Here is a 12,558-nt window from a genome sequence, read left to right as displayed (position 1 = left end):
AGCGTCTTCTCATAAAGTCTATCTCGAGAGCTTTGGCTCAGTTCTCGCACTTTCTCTCTCTCAGTAACTTTTGTGTGTGTGTGTGTGTGTGTGTGTGTGTGTGTGTGTGTGTGTGCCGAGGCTGCACACGCACCTCCTTCTGAATTGGACTGAAACGAAGCGATGTTTACAGTCTCTGAGATGTTTCAAGGCTTTAAAGTTTTCTCTTGATGATGGTGCTTCCGGTAAGGTAGCTGCGGTTTCTACACGGACATCGAAAACCGGAAAAGAGGACGGGACGTGTAAAGTTCTTGACAATAGCCATAAATTGTTACCAGGGTTCTTTTTTTTTCTAATGGCGCAGCTCCGCTCTCCAAACTTTGACGCGCGTCTTCCGAGAAATCGGTGCCACGATTAGTCTAAGAGCAGTCCTCCTCTCAGACACTGTCAATGTGATCAGAAAGTCATTTGTCCCGCAAAAAAAGAGAAGTCGCTTCAACGTTTCTGATCGCGATGAAGTTGCCCTCGTCCTCCTCTTCCTCTCGCTGTGTATTAGCTCCCGGCTGCGCCTTCGCCTCGGTGCGCTCTCCAAAAGTGGCTTTTCTGGATATCTGGTGGCCAAACACCGCTTGTTTTCCAAAATTAAAGCATCATTCAGTGTCTTCCCTTCTGTCGGCTCGCGGGCTCATATCGAAGCCAACTTTGAAGTTCTCTTCTGCCAGAGCACTCGCACTCTCAGTGTCTCGGTGCTGGGCATGGCTCCGTGTGTGTAGGGGACTGCGCTGTGTGTGAGAGTTAACCCCCAAGCAGAGGTTCAGCCCATTGCTTTTAGCCACCACTAGGATGTACCACCACGTTACTGTTCAATGGATCATCCTCACGCTCCAGTGTGAACACCCAGATTTGACCTCCCATCATATAATATCCCACTGCTCTCACCAGCCGCCGCCTGTAACCGATAGCCCCTCATATTCATCTCACAGAGTATTTGATTTTTTAATGAGAGCGGCGATTTTGTGGCTCAACGGTAGGCTTTTTTATCGAGTGTCCTACCTCTATGTTGACTTTATTTCTAGTTTATGGCCATTTTTACGCACGGTGGCAATCACTGGGAATGTAGTTTATTTGCCAGTAATTATTTGTAGAAGTAATTTGACAGTAATCACACTATATATATATATATATATATATATATATATATATATATATATATATATATATATATATATATATATATATATATATATATATATATATACACACGATTATTTCATAGCGTTCTGTAAGACTGTATGGCCTATAATATCATATTCACATTTGTTATACTTTGTAGGATTGCTTTTTCCTCTCTTTTCTTCATGCTTAAAATAAAAAGACTTGAAAGGGAGACAGGATGTTGTGAACACTGATGTCAGCTCATTGTGGTGCTGAATACACACAGCAACCCTTTACTTTGCAAATTTCTATTTGCATTAAGATCTACGGAAGCATGGGGTCACATTAATAGGGGAAAAGGATTGAAAGGATTAGGATGTGAGAGGCCGTCTGGCATGGAAAAAAAGACGGAAAACACGTGAATCAGTGCTATTGATAAACATGATTTATGAACAACGTATGACAAAAAAAAGTTATGGAATTATTTGTTTGTATAACAAACGTCATAATTTGTCATAAAACAGGTCTCTTTACATCACATAATTATTAGTAGTATTATTGTAAGTTATTAACGATGATGCTGGGCATATGATCCCATGGTTCTCGTGTTTGTTTCGTTGTTCCAACGCATGCATTTCGAAATAAATTAGAAACCATTTTAATGTAACGATGGATCCTGATCTTTTTTCAGTTTGGGGGGGGGGGCGCTCAGTGAGCCTCCCCCTCCCCCTCCCTCTCTCGTCTGTTTGACTTGTCCATTCCCCTGTGTGCAGCTCATATGAGAGACGAATCTGTTGACAACAAGGTCGTCCTGTGAACAAACTTTCTTTTTTTTCCCCCCTCTCCTTCTTCTCCTTCCTCTCCCCTTAGAAGTTATGTCCAAAAGGCTGTTATTATCTGGTATTAATAGATGCAGCCCCAGGAAGACAAAATCAGCTATTGATAATTGCACGGAGTATACGGCAGCTACTGTATCGATCGGCGTGTCCTCCACTCCCCTGGCACTGAGAGATAAGGAGACACACTCTTTAGAGCAATATAATTTCTTTTGACCTATCTGCTTGCTACAGACTTATGATGAATAGCCAGAGTGGCTGAAGTCCTTTATCACCAAAGTTACCCGCTTGATATAATATTGATTCTTTATAACTAGCTCGCCACACAAAAATCAAACTGTCCACTTGGCCATCATCATCATCAATATCATCACAAAGGCGGTGGAATGAAGATCCCCTGCGCCTCTGAAGGCGAGCCTTTACAATCTCCTCTGTAGGCCTAATCTTTATTTTGCTGATGATGAAAGGAGAGGGGAAACGAGGCTAGGTGCCATTTAAGACGAGGTGCCATTTAATCCGGTATACACACACAGAGAGAGAGAGAGAGAGAGAGAGAGAGAGAGAGAGAGAGAGAGAGATCCACTGGGATCAGGTTTGCCAAACAGCTTGGACCTCTGGGAAAGTAATCAATTTGCAGTGATTTTTTATTTATTTTTTTATTTTTGATTGACAGAACGGTTTTGTCTGATTTTAAACTACACAACCTGCAATTTGGCCTCTATACCGATCCCATACTTGTTTATAACTGATATGACAGTGGATTCAATTGATTGATTAAATGACTGATTTGGAAAAGCCACAAAGCATACAATACCAAAAAAGAATAGCTCTTGAAATGACTGTGAAGTGGAAAAGGTAAAAAATGCATTGTTTGTTTAGTGATGCAGCTGACACCGGATGCGCCCCAGAGGTATCCTTTAACCTTAAAGAGCAGGCTGTTTTGCTGCATAGCTGAAGCCAGATAGAGGCTATTCCAACGGGGCCACTCTCTCTATTCACAGAGAGAGGGGAGAGCGCTGCTGGTGGAAGAGCAGTTGGGGGGGGGAGGGATGGAGGAAGAAGGAAGGAGAGAGGGAGGGAGGGAGGGAGGGAGAGGAGAAACGTGTAATCACCCAAACAACCATTTTTACCCATTTCACCCCCTCTGGATCTGTGTCGCAAGGTAAGAAAAGGGCTACTTGGCTTCTATACTGGGCCTCTCTGCATTGCAAACTGCACCGGCTGACTTCTGTGAGAACTCCTCTCCTTTTCTCTCTCTCTCTCTCTCTGTCTCTCTCTCTCTCTGCAGTCTGCCGGGAGCTTATCTGTCTTTCACTGCGGATACCGTGAAGGGAGGCCGGGCCGTGAGGAAGACACCAAGAGGTAAATGACGCTCGCGGTTTGAATTTAATATTATTATATTTTTTTGTCGCTGTGCGTTTTTGTAATCTAAGCATAGTGTCTCAGGTTTAAAGTTATCCATCACGTATCTTTAAATATAACATGCGGATCTAAGAACATTTTAGATATGCTGTTTAGATTGTAAAGCATGTGATTAGACCGCTAAAGTAACGCAGTGTGAAAAACTGCGTACCGTGCGTCTGCGTCAGTGTCCAATCAGACGCCTTTGCGCCGCTGCAACTGGTGCCAACACGAATAGTACACACACCGCAGGCTAATGTAGGAGCCTATGGCAGCCTATGGCATACTGCTGATGTTTCATCTGCACCAATCAGAGGTGACTGCTAACTCCTTTCTGCTATTGGATGATCGTAATAACTGTATCTCTGAAGACACTATATATTCCTAAAATATTCCTGTTGTAACTCATTATTGACTTTATAGTGACTCCATTATTAAATATATTGGCATTGTTGTATCTCTTGTGACTTTATAATACTCACATACTATATTGTGTCTGTGGCAATCAATATTACATTTAGTGATGTTGATACTTTCAATGGTTTCACTGTGGAAATCCTTTAGATTAATGGGCCAAATTAATTGATTTATAGTGACTTTATTATGCATTTTATGCCTCAAGCATGACTTTGTAATATAATAAATTCCTACAGATATTGTATCAACGAGACTTGCTAGTGAGTGTAAAATCATCACATATATTTTATTCTGTGCTAATCCATCATTGTAATATTCCTATAATTATAAAATATTGTTTTATTGAATTTGAGGCTTTGTCCTGTATTACACAGCATTCTGTTATGATTATGGTGGCACCTGCTTGTTAGGGTTTTCAGTAAAGTGTTGGTCAGTTCAAATACATTTGTTTTTATTATCTTGTAGTAATTTATTACTATAATACTCCAATGATATTCTTAAAGTGACTTTGGGGGTTTAGCCTAATATAAGAAAAGCATCTTATACAGATTAAAGTGGCGTTGGTTACCTCTTAGTGTAAAGCATCTTATTATTCAATTATTGGTAAAACTATTCAGGAGGGAGCCACTCTAAGTGTGTGTGTGTGTGTGTGTGTGTGTGTGTGTGTGTGTGTGTATTATTAAAAACTGAGTGAAACTACAGCAGATGGATGTCAGAATGACATCATATAAGAGTGTGTTTTTCTTTCCTGACATGTTTTCGAGCTTTGCTCTGCGCTACAAATCTATTAGTTGGCTATGTTTAACACACACACACACACACACACACACACAATTTGATACATAATTGTGGACATCATGCATAAGTAATGACTATTGTAGCCGGGGCTCTACTAAGTGGCAACTGGCTGTGATCCTGCTCTGAAAGTGGAGTGTTTTACTCTCACATTTATCACAGAGTCTGAGATTAGGAGGAATTTGAATCTGTGTGATCCGTGAACTGTCTTTACATCAGACGTCAGTGAACTAGACCATACATTTTCAGTTATCATATCGTGAGCTGCTTATCGTGTGTCAAATGAGGCAAGCTGAGATCAAATGTGACAGGCAGCTCGTACCTGAGATGAGTAAAATCTGATCTGACTGGTCCAATCAGTCTTAATTGAAATGAATTGAATCAACTCATTTCTTCTGCTACTGTAATTAAATCAGTAAGTAATTGGACATCGAGTTGGCACTCGAGAGGAGATGACAAAATGCTCATTGCTGCCACCAAAGGACTATGTGTCAAATTCAGAATGAAAGGCAGCGCACCAAATGTTGGCTGACACGTTGACAAGGCTGGTGCTTCATGAGAAGAGTCCACAAACAAAACCCTGTGATGATCTGCCTGACTGGAACACTGTCTAATATAGAGGCAAATATGCAGAGATCCGCCATCATGTGATTAAAGCAAACATGATATGGAGTTAGTGTGGAAATAGGCATATTTAGTGAAAACTTTGTATGTCTAAAACGGTTTGTTTTTTTTAGGAAATGAAAAAAAGGCTAATTTGAAACATTTTATTTAGCTATTTACCTTAGACGAAGTCAGACAAAATTGCCTCGTTACTGCTTAAATAGTTGTGAAACCCACAAACGGACATGAAGGGTGACCAATTGCAATTTTTAATGAAAAAAAAAGTAAATGATAAAATATGGAGATACAAGGTTTCTGACCAACAGTGATGATTCACTGCATCGTGGATCAACATCCAATTATTGCTCTTATAGTCCAGAATACTGTTTTTCCTAAAACTCCTAAATTGTTATAACGTTAGCAGCTCCTAAATAAAGAATGACCCTCTTAATTTATGGCAGAGAAAAACAGAATGTATTAAATAAAAAATTAACAGATTTTAGTGAATTACACTGTCTAGAAATGTAATAAAACCTCTGATACTTGCAGACCAAATGTCTTGGCCTAACCCTCCTAGATACAGGTAATAACATTGTTACATTTTCATGTTTGAATTGGAGGTCCTGTATCAAATATCTCACGTATCAATTTGGCCCCTCGCAGGAAGGGAAGAGGTTTTTACTGCTCCAAGGCCTCGCTCATCTGTGGCTGTAATGCCATTTCCAAGAACAATGAGCAGAACCGGGCTAAAGTCGCACTGATGACACTTCATCTCATTGGAATTCCTTGTCAGGTTTCACCTTGGAAAGAATTAACCACTCGACAAGTGACTCTGTGTGTGTGTGTGTGTGTGTGTGTGTGTGTGTGTGTGTGTGTGTGTGAGGAGACTCGCCTCTTTCGGCAGTTATGTGATTGCAAGTTGTGGATGTATGTATTTCTGTGCGTTTGTGTTTAGGAAGTAAGCACAGGTGAAATGTGCTTTCGAGCAATTTTAGATTTAAAACTGTACTGTTGGTGGATGCATGATGATCGCTTCTGTCAGTGTAGCTGCGAGTCAGAGAACCTCCCCTGCATTTGCATGATGGTCTTGCACTCTTGATGTGTTTCTGAAGGGGATGCATGGGAGCAGCCAGACCAGTGGGCTGCAGGGATCTGTGGCCCAGTGACATGTGTGCCACATTGTCTGTTCAATAGAGGCCTTTGAATTTTTAAACAGCATCAGTTACTTCATACTGTCATTGTTTTGGCACTATTGGCCTTGCTTAATCCTGTTAAGTGCAGATCTACACTCTCTCACTGACAGTGTAGAGGTGTGTGTGTGTATGTTTATATATGTGTGTGTGTGTGTGTGTGTGTGTGTGTGTGTGTGTGTGTGTGTGTGTGCGTGCGTGCGTGCGTGCGTGTGTGTGTGTCAAAGAGAGGGGGTATGGTTAGATATCGTATGTTGCATCATGATTCAAAGCTAGTGAAAGTTAGCATGCTTATAAATGTACTTTAAGCAGCTACGGTTGCATGTCCTTTGCACTGCTGTTAGAAGTGTGTGTGTGTGTGTGTGTAAGCAGAGGGGCATATGTGTGCATGTATGAGCATGAGAGAGAAGACAGGAAATAAAAAAAACACCAGAAAAATAATAAGATATTTAAAGCCTGTTTTTACCAAATGCAACATCTCGCTAAGGTCTAAAATGTGTGTCTCTGTATTTAAAGTGACTGCTTCCTTTCAGTCAACGTTATCTCCTGCATCAGTTTAATCCCGCTGTTCCCACTACAAAGATGCACAAAACCAACAAGGTGCGGTCGATTGCAAAAGGCCTGTGAGCTTTAAGAGCAGCAATTAAGAGTTAAACTGCTACCTTGAGTCGGGTTCCTGCAGCTCAGATGGTGTAAGTAAAAACTGTATTGCTTTGCCCCTAAATGAAACAAAAAAAACAGACATTTGTTATGAAATCAATGCTAACATGTGTGACCAGGTTGTGCATGATCATGTTTTGTAGGCCTGGAATTACTGTTTGGCTTAATAATCAAAACTAAATGAAAAAAAAAGTGCTGTAAAATTTGAGTGTAGCATATGAAATATAGTCATATAATAGTAAATGCTGAGAAAATAAAATGCACAGATTTAAAAAGAATCTGAAATGAAAGAATCATGGACCACAGGACAATTTTCAGATTGCCATAAATACTGTACCTGCATGCACTCAAAAACACAGAAAAGACTCAAAAAGATCATTTAGTGTGCTTGTGTATGAAACAACTTATTGTTAGAAGAATTTTGGTTATATGAGTAACAAAGCTTTCAAAGATGGAGTAACAAAGGTCTGTATTGCTGTTAGTTAGCTTTGGCTTTTACACAGATTTTACATTCCTCCATTTACAGACCTGGATGCACCGGTGTGTCTTCTGTCCTCCAGTCTCTCTTTCATTCTCCACGGTGAAATATTTCTACAGTGAACCATTCTCTGTATAGTTTCTATGCTCTTCCTTCTTTGTCCCTACACTGACTTATTTATGGTAACCCGCTAATGAGCTATACGGTCTTTTGTAGTGAGAGACAGCATGTGTAAACATTTGGATTTTTTTCCCTCAAGTACACGGCAAGATCCGCCAAATTAAAAGGCACAAAGTGAAATGAAATCACGGAGCAACCTAACACCTGATCAAATACAAGGTTACCCATGCAGTGTTTTGTGTTTTGCCGTGTTAATGCCCTATGTTGCTATCAGTCTGGCGTGTGTTTTGGAGGACTGCCAGCCAGCAGAGGAAGAGCACCTATTTTGTGGAGAGGTAATTGCTACACAGTAGCCTCTGATTGCCAGGATCTTTCACTGGGAACGGCCCCGGCTCTCTTTTCACTTGCACCGACAGCCTGATTACAAATCATCTTATTGATTTGATGAGTGCAAGATGTTTGCTAATAACTGTTCTCATACCATCTGTTAATCTTTGTTGTGATTAAAGAGGTAATCCCAATACCCATTATTCCCAATGACAAGAGCGGGGATCGTTCTCTTACACAAGCTTTAGCCCCGAAGGGGGCTCGAGGGGGTGCAATACCAAGGATATCAGTGATCTCCGAGTGCAATTGAGAAATCTGCTCCACCTTCTACATAACAAACGCGATACAAAAAAAAAAGAAAAAAGAATTACACCCCTCGCTAAAAATCCATTACCTCGTATAATCACGCAAAATGATTTTTCTTAAATATGATAATAAATCACAGACTGGATCAATAGCCTGCAGACCAACTGCTATGCCCTGATAACGTATCAATCAATATTTAGTATTTAGATTTTAATTAATACCTCGGTGGGGCTTGGAGCCTGTTAACACAGAGAAATATAATCTGTGATAAAAAGGGGCTGAAGTAAAGAAAAACGGATAAAAGCGAATGCAGTCCTGTTTGCATTCTACAGTTGTTCCTTATATCTGTCATTGATCAGTCAATTGCTTAGTCATGATTAAGGGCCCTTCAAAATCAAGCTTGGTCTGTGTGTGTGTGTGTGTGTGTGTGTGTGTGTCTGTGTGTATTGCATAGGGGAGGTATGGATGTGTGTGTTTACATGGCAATGTGCTCATTGAACATGCTTTGTGGGGATGAGCTTAGCTTTTAGAAGCACCTGCTGCAAACCGTGCGTACGGACGATCACAGACTTACATCATGTGTTGGATTACAAGTAAGAAATATTACAGCAAACAAAGCTCGTATTGATTTTGGAATAGGTTAATCATTTAAAAATGTGTTAGGTTTGCTTTACAGTGTAACACAGTATGCTGTGCAGGCTGTTTTTCTTCATCGTGAACGTAATAATACTAATCCTTACACTCCTGCATGGTTACAGGTTTCTACACTGTTGCTTGGCTTCGGGGGCTTTATGGCTGATTCTCTGAACTACCCCGCAGCATACAGTGAAGACCTTCAATTAATTGGCTGCTTTGCAACTGACAAACACTTAGGCAAATAGTTTCAGAGTGATGCATTTAAGTCATTGCATCTCGAATATGCACACGGTGGCCCCCTCTGTAATCTTTTCTTAGGGTTTTACGTGCAACACAGGACTGCCAACTGCTTTTCAATTGGATTGACTCTTGTGGCATCTGTAATTGGAATCCTTTTAATATATAACGAGATTAAAATAGATAAATATAGAAACAGAGAGGCACAGTACAAAGACTAACCGTATCTGGGACAAAATACGTTTTCTTGAAACATGATTGAGAATGCGGTTTTATGGTATGGGAATGTAACTTTTAGGAGACAGCGTTGTCCAGTCAAAAGTTTGACCACAAGGTATGTTAAACTGTAAGTAACCATAGTGTAAGTAAGTATACGCAACCTGAAGTAGAGCCCCCTAAATTGAGTCACTTTCCCATTATTTTTGCATCTTAGGAAACCTCAACCTGTACTTTTGCTTTTCTACATTAGTATTATGTTGCACCATATGCACAATTTGAAGAGGAGAATGAGTGGACTGTGCAGGCTTTTGGATGAAAGCCACAGAGGGTTCCTGGTCACTAAAACAGTTAAGCTGTGATGTGAGCTAAAAGGACATGTGTGCTGCTCAGGGTTACGGCTGGATTTAAGTGTCCCAAGGTTGTCAAAACTGGGTCAACAGGATATAAGGCCACATCCAGTGCTGGCCTGAGTGGTTGGTGTTTCTACACACACACACAGACACACACACACACAGTCGCATTGACACGGAACAGGAAGACACACGAAAACACACTGGAGGTCAGCTGAGGCAGCTTGGTTGTCAGTTGGGGTTGGTATTTGCATGGCGTTAGCCCCAGTGACCTATATCTAATTAGTTATCACATTATCCAAATAAAAACAGTTTTAGTGATTAGTCAGTTGATGCTCCAGCCACCAACGATACAGTGCAGATGTAGTTATGTTAAAGAAGTAAATTGCAGTGTACATCCTCTGAAATCCCTCAACTAACATAATCATCATAAAGATGGTGAAAAGACAATGGATGGAACATGTCCCCACTCACTACAGCACACAGCCATCCAATTGCAGTTATTGCAATAATAATGCATTGTTGCTGGCATATCATCTTAGCTGTGTGGTAACGCTCACACACCATGAGACTGGACTGGATTGACCAATCCCTATTGATCCCTTCTTACTGTTATGTGGAAAAGGTGCCAAGTGGGGGGGGGGAGGGGTCCGGTGCAGGGCTGGCATGGAGTGTGTGTTAGCAGAGGGAGTCAGCTGCTACCGGCATTACTGTAATTGAATTAGTGTTTGTGTGGTCCGACACACTTCTAATAGTGCAGGTGAAGACATGTATTGCAGTGCATTAGCTCTGATAATCTTTCAACTTGTCTTGTGGGCCAACCAGTCCTCACCCAGAAAACGACCATATGGGTTGATTATGCAAGCAGCTCTAAATGACCGACATGACGTTTTCTTGTTAGGCGGCGACCTCTTGCGGCTGTAGTAATTATTACCAGGCCAAACGAGGAAGTCAGGGGATGTATAAGATCACTAATATCAGGATGAAGGAATAGGTTAGGGTGGTGGATGGGTCAGAAAAACACACAACTTTTACTCAAAAGAGGGTTTGACGCCTATGTGAAACCAAAAGTCAACTGGCATCCAGTGTAACGGACCTAAGTCTGTGACGCAATGACGTTCGTCATGTTGCGTCCTGCTGTTAGTTTTGCGTGACTCACTTTAAGCCAATCCTAAAGTATTTTGTTGCCTAAACTTTCGTACTTCCGTTTCACAACGTCTCTTACGTTGAGAAAAATGTGCCCTTTAACGTTAAATAGAATTCTCACGTGATTACGATCACATGATTAAACCGCTACCATGTGGCAGTAAATAGAATGGTTGTATGTGTCGTTTTGGGAGTCTTTGTGAATCAACCTATTCTGTTCTTTAGGTATGAGGAACTGTTGTCTGGGCAGCATGTCAAAGTGTTCTAACATTCACAAATTACTTAATATATATTATACAATCACCAATTATTTTCGTAAAACTGCCGCTATCTGAAATTACACACCGAAGCAACTCTGCTGCTCGGACCTACGGTATCTTCAGACCTAAGGGAACAAAATTGTGAGCTGCCGTGGCTGAGCGGCTCTCCTCCTGGACCTGTCGTTCAAGTTCCAGTACCAGTTCATAGTGCCGGTTAGCATCGCAGCTAGACTAACATTAGCGTCAGGCAGACGCCTGGAATGGTATAGCCAATCAGAGGTTTAGTATGGTGAGAAATTCTTGTTGCAGTTATCTACAGAAAAGAAAAAAAAAAAACATCCAGACTTTCTCATTTGCTCCATGCATTTCAACTATGAAAACTAGAAAAATAATGAACCATTTTAGTTTATATCAATATTATACAACTGAAAAATAAAAACGAGAAACATCCATGGCATGGAAAAACAATGAACCGGAAAGGTTCAAATAAGTTAAAAGGAAGAAAATAAAGATGGTGGGTGGAGGAGGATGACGGACAGTTGTGGAGACAGGGTTGTTAGTTTATGTAGGCTGTGGGCTGAGTCGACTGGAAAATTTTGATCACTTTAATTTACTATATCCAGCGTTGCTTCTCTCCCTGTCCAGCACTTTTATCAAGCCCTGTGAGCCCGTATTGATTTTTTTATTTTCTGCCCAGGATAAGAAGACAGAGAGTTAGGGAGCTCTGGTGAATGGAGAACTTTCCTCAGATTGCCGCTATTCTCCAGCTTATTGCATCCTGTCGTTTGTAGTTTCAGATGATGTCCAGTACGCCACGGCTGCTCCAGCCAATAAACAAGGTGACTAACAATGGAAGAAGGCCAGGAATGAAGATAGGGAGACAGGCTAACCACCACACCACACACAGATAGAAACAAGGGGGGCTTTTATTGCTAGAAGTTGCCTTTGTTTTACGGCAACGTTGACACTTTTTTTTGAAAAAGTATGTACTTTAGTGTGGGTTAAGAGCTGTTTGTTCTCGTTTGTATTTAATAAGTATAACATTGCATGTAAATAGTTTTAACTATATCAATGGATTAAGGCATAAATCCCACTAAACATTTTCATTTATCAAATAAAGTTGATGTAAATTTAATCCTAATACTAAATATGAGAAAAGGATCCTCCGAGGGAAATTATGAGTTCTGATGCTTTTTTAAAATATATTTAGTTTGTGTTTCTGAAGATTTGGAGGTAAAACTATAATCTTCCAACTTTTAATTTACAAATAAATTCACTAGAACTTTGGCATTTCCTCTCCCTTTTTTATGGCGTTCAATTTTAAATCATGACGTCTACTGAGACAAAAAAACAACAACAAACAGGTAGCCTATTTGTCCCTTAACAATGCAGCGGAGTGAGATGTATCATTTCCTTTCATCCTGTCCCACAATATGCTTTTAT

At 40.6% G+C, this 12,558-nt stretch overlaps 1 long non-coding RNA gene across 1 annotated transcript in view; it reads left to right on the top strand.

Moving 5' to 3' along the window:
• The first annotated feature begins 3,064 nt into the window (after positions 1–3,064).
• LOC144519989 (uncharacterized) overlaps positions 3,065–12,558 on the top strand; it is a 74,721-nt gene continuing 65,227 nt past the window's right edge. The window contains exons 1-2 of the long non-coding RNA XR_013502161.1: positions 3,065–3,132; positions 3,259–3,332. This is a non-coding gene — a long non-coding RNA (uncharacterized LOC144519989). The remainder of the gene's footprint in view (positions 3,133–3,258; positions 3,333–12,558) is intronic.

This window comes from Sander vitreus, chromosome 6 (assembly GCF_031162955.1).
Source record: "Sander vitreus isolate 19-12246 chromosome 6, sanVit1, whole genome shotgun sequence".
In the NCBI taxonomy this organism is placed as follows: domain Eukaryota; kingdom Metazoa; phylum Chordata; class Actinopteri; order Perciformes; family Percidae; genus Sander; species Sander vitreus.
This window is presented reverse-complemented; position numbering and strand designations above follow the sequence as displayed.